At 43.8% G+C, this 5,000-nt stretch overlaps 13 non-coding genes across 13 annotated transcripts in view; all 13 read right to left on the bottom strand.

Annotated features, from left to right (window-relative positions):
• Positions 1-142: 142 nt before the first annotated feature.
• On the bottom strand, positions 143-249 carry LOC133012343 (U6 spliceosomal RNA). Its single transcript, XR_009680807.1, has one exon. It is a non-coding gene; the product is annotated as a U6 spliceosomal RNA (small nuclear RNA).
• A 294-nt stretch (positions 250-543) lies between these two features.
• LOC133012569 (U6 spliceosomal RNA) lies at positions 544-650 on the bottom strand. Its single transcript, XR_009681019.1, has one exon. It is a non-coding gene; the product is annotated as a U6 spliceosomal RNA (small nuclear RNA).
• A 295-nt stretch (positions 651-945) lies between these two features.
• Positions 946-1,052, bottom strand: LOC133012440 (U6 spliceosomal RNA). The gene has a single exon (XR_009680899.1). It is a non-coding gene; the product is annotated as a U6 spliceosomal RNA (small nuclear RNA).
• A 294-nt stretch (positions 1,053-1,346) lies between these two features.
• Positions 1,347-1,453, bottom strand: LOC133012423 (U6 spliceosomal RNA). The gene has a single exon (XR_009680883.1). It is a non-coding gene; the product is annotated as a U6 spliceosomal RNA (small nuclear RNA).
• Positions 1,454-1,747: 294 nt separating this feature from the next.
• Positions 1,748-1,854, bottom strand: LOC133012350 (U6 spliceosomal RNA). Its single transcript, XR_009680814.1, has one exon. It is a non-coding gene; the product is annotated as a U6 spliceosomal RNA (small nuclear RNA).
• Positions 1,855-2,148: 294 nt separating this feature from the next.
• LOC133012568 (U6 spliceosomal RNA) lies at positions 2,149-2,255 on the bottom strand. The gene has a single exon (XR_009681018.1). It is a non-coding gene; the product is annotated as a U6 spliceosomal RNA (small nuclear RNA).
• A 295-nt stretch (positions 2,256-2,550) lies between these two features.
• On the bottom strand, positions 2,551-2,657 carry LOC133012439 (U6 spliceosomal RNA). The gene has a single exon (XR_009680898.1). It is a non-coding gene; the product is annotated as a U6 spliceosomal RNA (small nuclear RNA).
• A 294-nt stretch (positions 2,658-2,951) lies between these two features.
• LOC133012414 (U6 spliceosomal RNA) lies at positions 2,952-3,058 on the bottom strand. The gene has a single exon (XR_009680874.1). It is a non-coding gene; the product is annotated as a U6 spliceosomal RNA (small nuclear RNA).
• A 294-nt stretch (positions 3,059-3,352) lies between these two features.
• LOC133012349 (U6 spliceosomal RNA) lies at positions 3,353-3,459 on the bottom strand. Its single transcript, XR_009680813.1, has one exon. It is a non-coding gene; the product is annotated as a U6 spliceosomal RNA (small nuclear RNA).
• Positions 3,460-3,753: 294 nt separating this feature from the next.
• On the bottom strand, positions 3,754-3,860 carry LOC133012831 (U6 spliceosomal RNA). The gene has a single exon (XR_009681265.1). It is a non-coding gene; the product is annotated as a U6 spliceosomal RNA (small nuclear RNA).
• Positions 3,861-4,156: 296 nt separating this feature from the next.
• LOC133012756 (U6 spliceosomal RNA) lies at positions 4,157-4,263 on the bottom strand. Its single transcript, XR_009681194.1, has one exon. It is a non-coding gene; the product is annotated as a U6 spliceosomal RNA (small nuclear RNA).
• A 295-nt stretch (positions 4,264-4,558) lies between these two features.
• On the bottom strand, positions 4,559-4,664 carry LOC133012441 (U6 spliceosomal RNA). Its single transcript, XR_009680900.1, has one exon. It is a non-coding gene; the product is annotated as a U6 spliceosomal RNA (small nuclear RNA).
• Positions 4,665-4,955: 291 nt separating this feature from the next.
• Positions 4,956-5,000, bottom strand: part of LOC133012654 (U6 spliceosomal RNA) — a 107-nt gene continuing 62 nt past the window's right edge. Inside the window, exon 1 of the small nuclear RNA XR_009681098.1 lies at positions 4,956-5,000. This exon is cut by the window's right edge and continues 62 nt beyond it. This is a non-coding gene — a small nuclear RNA (U6 spliceosomal RNA).

The following is a 5,000-nucleotide window of genomic DNA, read 5'->3' as shown; positions in this document are numbered from 1 at the left end:
CATTAAAAATGGCTACAAATCCTTCCAGTTTGTACCTGTGAATTCATAAAGAGGCTCAGAGTAAAGCCTCCTGGAACACAGATAAGCAGAAGATTCCTAGAAAAGGATGAAAGTAGCCTTGTGACAAAGTCATTTTTGGACCAAAATATGGAAACGCTTCACGAATTTGCATGTCATTCTTTCGCAGGGGCCATGCTAATCTTCTCTGTATCGTACCCAATTTATTATATGTACTGCCGGAGCAAGTACAGGTGTTTCCCTGCAGTGGTGCCTGTATAATCCCCCATCAGGTGAGTGGACCCTTTGCTACGGTCAAAAAAGGAAGGAGGCTAAACTTTGGTCACACCCATTGTGGGAAATATGGTTTCGCATCACTGGCCTCTCTCTAACGATCACCGATACATTGAAAATGGCTACAAATCCTTCCAGTTTGTACCGTGTGAATTCATAAAGAGGCTCAGAGTAAAGCCTCCTGGAACACAGATAAGCGGAAGATTCCTAGAAAAGGATGAAGTAGCCTTGTGCCAAAGTCATTTTTTGACCAAAATATGGAAACGCTTCACGAATTTGCGTGTCATCCTTTCGCAGGGGCCATGCTAATCTTCTCTGTATCGTATCCAATTTATTATATGTACTGCTGAAGCAAGTACAGGTTTTTCCCTGCAGTGGTGCCTGTATATTCCCCCATCAGGTGAGTGGACCCTTTGCTACGGTCAAAAAAGGAAGGAGGCTAAACTTTGGTCACACCCATTGGTGGAAATATGGTTTAGCATCACTGGCCTCTCTCTAACGATCACCGATACATTGAAAATGGCTACAAATCCGTCCAGGTTGTACCGTGGGAATTCATAAAGAGGCTCAGAGTAAAGCCTCCTGGAACACAGATAAGCGGAAGATTCCTAGAAAAGGATGAAAGTAGCCTTGTGCCAAAGTCATTTTTGGACCAAAATATGGAAACGCTTCACGAATTTGCGTGTCATCCTTTCTCAGGGGCCATGCTAATCTTCTCTGTATCGTATCCAATTTATTATATGTACTGGCGGAGCAAGTAAAGGTGTTTCCCTGCAGTGGTGCCTGTATATTCACCCATCAGGTGAGTGGACCCTTTGCTACGGTCAAAAAAGGAAGGAGGCTAAACTTTGGTCACACCCATTGTGGGAAATATGGTTTCGCATCACTGGCCTCTCTCTAACGATCACCGATACATTGAAAATGGCTACAAATCCGTCCAGTTTGTACCGTGTGAATTCATAAAGAGGCTCAGAGTAAAGCCTCCTGGAACACAGATAAGCGGAAGATTCCTAGAAAAGGATGAAGTAGCCTTGTGCCAAAGTCATTTTTGGACCAAAATATGGAAACGCTTCACGAATTTTCGTGTCATCCTTTCGCAGGGGCCATGCTAATCTTCTCTGTAACGTATCCAATTTATTATATGTACTGCTGAAGCAAGTATAGGTTTTTCCCTGCAGTGGTGCCTGTATATTCCCCCATCAGGTGAGTGGACCCTTTGCTACGGTCAAAAAAGGAAGGAGGCTAAACTTTGGTCACACCCATTGTGGGAAATATGGTTTCGCATTACTGGCCTCGCTCTAACGATCACTGATACATTAAAAATGGCTACAAATCCTTCCAGTTTGTACCTGTGAATTCATAAAGAGGCTCAGAGTAAAGCCTCCTGGAACACAGATAAGCAGAAGATTCCTAGAAAAGGATGAAAGTAGCCTTGTGACAAAGTCATTTTTGGACCAAAATATGGAAACGCTTCACGAATTTGCATGTCATTCTTTCGCAGGGGCCATGCTAATCTTCTCTGTATCGTATCCAATTTATTATATGTACTGCCGGAGCAAGTACAGGTGTTTCCCTGCAGTGGTGCCTGTATAATCCCCCATCAGGTGAGTGGACCCTTTGCTACGGTCAAAAAAGGAAGGAGGCTAAACTTTGGTCACACCCATTGTGGGAAATATGGTTTCGCATCACTGGCCTCTCTCTAACGATCACCGATACATTGAAAATGGCTACAAATCCTTCCAGTTTGTACCGTGTGAATTCATAAAGAGGCTCAGAGTAAAGCCTCCTGGAACACAGATAAGCGGAAGATTCCTAGAAAAGGATGAAGTAGCCTTGTGCCAAAGTCATTTTTTGACCAAAATATGGAAACGCTTCACGAATTTGCGTGTCATCCTTTCGCAGGGGCCATGCTAATCTTCTCTGTATCGTATCCAATTTATTATATGTACTGCTGAAGCAAGTACAGGTTTTTCCCTGCAGTGGTGCCTGTATATTCCCCCATCAGGTGAGTGGACCCTTTGCTACGGTCAAAAAAGGAAGGAGGCTAAACTTTGGTCACACCCATTGGTGGAAATATGGTTTAGCATCACTGGCCTCTCTCTAACGATCACCGATACATTGAAAATGGCTACAAATCCGTCCAGGTTGTACCGTGGGAATTCATAAAGAGGCTCAGAGTAAAGCCTCCTGGAACACAGATAAGCGGAAGATTCCTAGAAAAGGATGAAAGTAGCCTTGTGCCAAAGTCATTTTTGGACCAAAATATGGAAACGCTTCACGAATTTGCGTGTCATCCTTTCTCAGGGGCCATGCTAATCTTCTCTGTATCGTATCCAATTTATTATATGTACTGGCGGAGCAAGTAAAGGTGTTTCCCTGCAGTGGTGCCTGTATATTCACCCATCAGGTGAGTGGACCCTTTGCTACGGTCAAAAAAGGAAGGAGGCTAAACTTTGGTCACACCCATTGTGGGAAATATGGTTTCGCATCACTGGCCTCTCTCTAACGATCACCGATACATTGAAAATGGCTACAAATCCGTCCAGTTTGTACCGTGTGAATTCATAAAGAGGCTCAGAGTAAAGCCTCCTGGAACACAGATAAGCGGAAGATTCCTAGAAAAGGATGAAGTAGCCTTGTGCCAAAGTCATTTTTGGACCAAAATATGGAAACGCTTCACGAATTTGCGTGTCATCCTTTCGCAGGGGCCATGCTAATCTTCTCTGTAACGTATCCAATTTATTATATGTACTGCTGAAGCAAGTATAGGTTTTTCCCTGCAGTGGTGCCTGTATATTCCCCCATCAGGTGAGTGGACCCTTTGCTACGGTCAAAAAAGGAAGGAGGCTAAACTTTGGTCACACCCATTGTGGGAAATATGGTTTCGCATTACTGGCCTCGCTCTAACGATCACTGATACATTAAAAATGGCTACAAATCCTTCCAGTTTGTACCTGTGAATTCATAAAGAGGCTCAGAGTAAAGCCTCCTGGAACACAGATAAGCAGAAGATTCCTAGAAAAGGATGAAAGTAGCCTTGTGACAAAGTCATTTTTGGACCAAAATATGGAAACGCTTCACGAATTTGCATGTCATTCTTTCGCAGGGGCCATGCTAATCTTCTCTGTATCGTATCCAATTTATTATATGTACTGCCGGAGCAAGTACAGGTGTTTCCCTGCAGTGGTGCCTGTATAATCCCCCATCAGGTGAGTGGACCCTTTGCTACGGTCAAAAAAGGAAGGAGGCTAAACTTTGGTCACACCCATTGTGGGAAATATGGTTTCGCATCACTGGCCTCTCTCTAACGATCACCGATACATTGAAAATGGCTACAAATCCTTCCAGTTTGTACCGTGTGAATTCATAAAGAGGCTCAGAGTAAAGCCTCCTGGAACACAGATAAGCGGAAGATTCCTAGAAAGGGATGAAGTAGCCTTGTGCCAAAGTCATTTTTGGACCAAAATATGGAAACGCTTCACGAATTTGCGTGTCTTCCTTTCGCAGGGGCCATGCTAATCTTCTCTGTATCGTATCCAATTTATTATATGTACTGCCGAAGCAAGTACAGGTTTTTCCCTGCAGTGTTGCCTGTATATATTCCCCCATCAGGTGAGTGGACCCTTTGCTACGGTCAAAAAAGGAAGGAGGCTAAACTTTGGTCACACCCATTGTGGGAAATATGGTTTCGCATTACTGGCCTCGCTCTAACAATCACTGATACATTAAAAATGGCTACAAATCCTTCCAGTTTGTACCTGTGAATTCATAAAGAGGCTCAGAGTAAAGCCTCCTGGAACACAGATAAGCAGAAGATTCCTAGAAAAGGATGAAAGTAGCCTTGTGACAAAGTCATTTTTGGACCAAAATATGGAAACGCTTCACGAATTTGCGTGTCATCCTTTCGCAGGGGCCATGCTAATCTTCTCTGTATCGTATCCAATTTATTATATGTACTGCCGGAGCAAGTACAGGTGTTGCCCTGCAGTGGTGCCTGTATATTCCCCCATCAGGTGAGTGGACCCTTTGCTACGGTCAAAAAAGGAAGGAGGCTAAACTTTGGTCACACCCATTGTGGGAAATATGGTTTCGCATCACTGGCCTCTCTCTAATGATCACTGATACATTGAAAATGGCTACAAATCCTTCCAGTTTGTACCGTGTGAATTCTTAAAGAGGCTCAGAGTAAAGTCTCCTGGAACACAGATAAGCGGAAGAGTCCTAGAAAAGGATGAAAGTAGCCTTGTGCCAAAGTCATTTTTGGACCAAAATATGGAAATGCTTCACGAATTTGCGTGTCATCCTTTCGCAGGGCCATGCTAATCTTCTCTGTATCGTATCCAATTTATTATATGTACTGCCGGAGCAAGTACAGGTGTTTCCCTGCAGTGGTGCCTGTATATTCCCCCATCAGGTGAGTGGACCCATTGCTACGGTCAAAAAAGGAAGGAGGCTAAACTTTGGTCACACCCATTGTGGGAAATATGGTTTCGCATCACTGGCCTCTCTAACGATCACGATACATTGAAAATGGCTACAAATCCGTCCAGGTTGTACCGTGTGAATTCATAAAGAGGCTCAGAGTAAAGCCTCCTGGAACACAGATAAGCGGAAGATTCCTAGAAAAGGATTAAGTAGCCTTGTGCCAAAGTCATTTTTGGACCAAAATATGGAAACGCTTCACGAATTTTCGTGTCATCCTTTCGCAG

This window comes from Limanda limanda, chromosome 10 (assembly GCF_963576545.1).
Source record: "Limanda limanda chromosome 10, fLimLim1.1, whole genome shotgun sequence".
Taxonomy (NCBI): Eukaryota; Metazoa; Chordata; class Actinopteri; order Pleuronectiformes; family Pleuronectidae; genus Limanda; species Limanda limanda.
The sequence above is the reverse complement of the archived record's forward strand: the minus strand, read 5'-3'. Positions and strand labels throughout refer to the sequence as shown.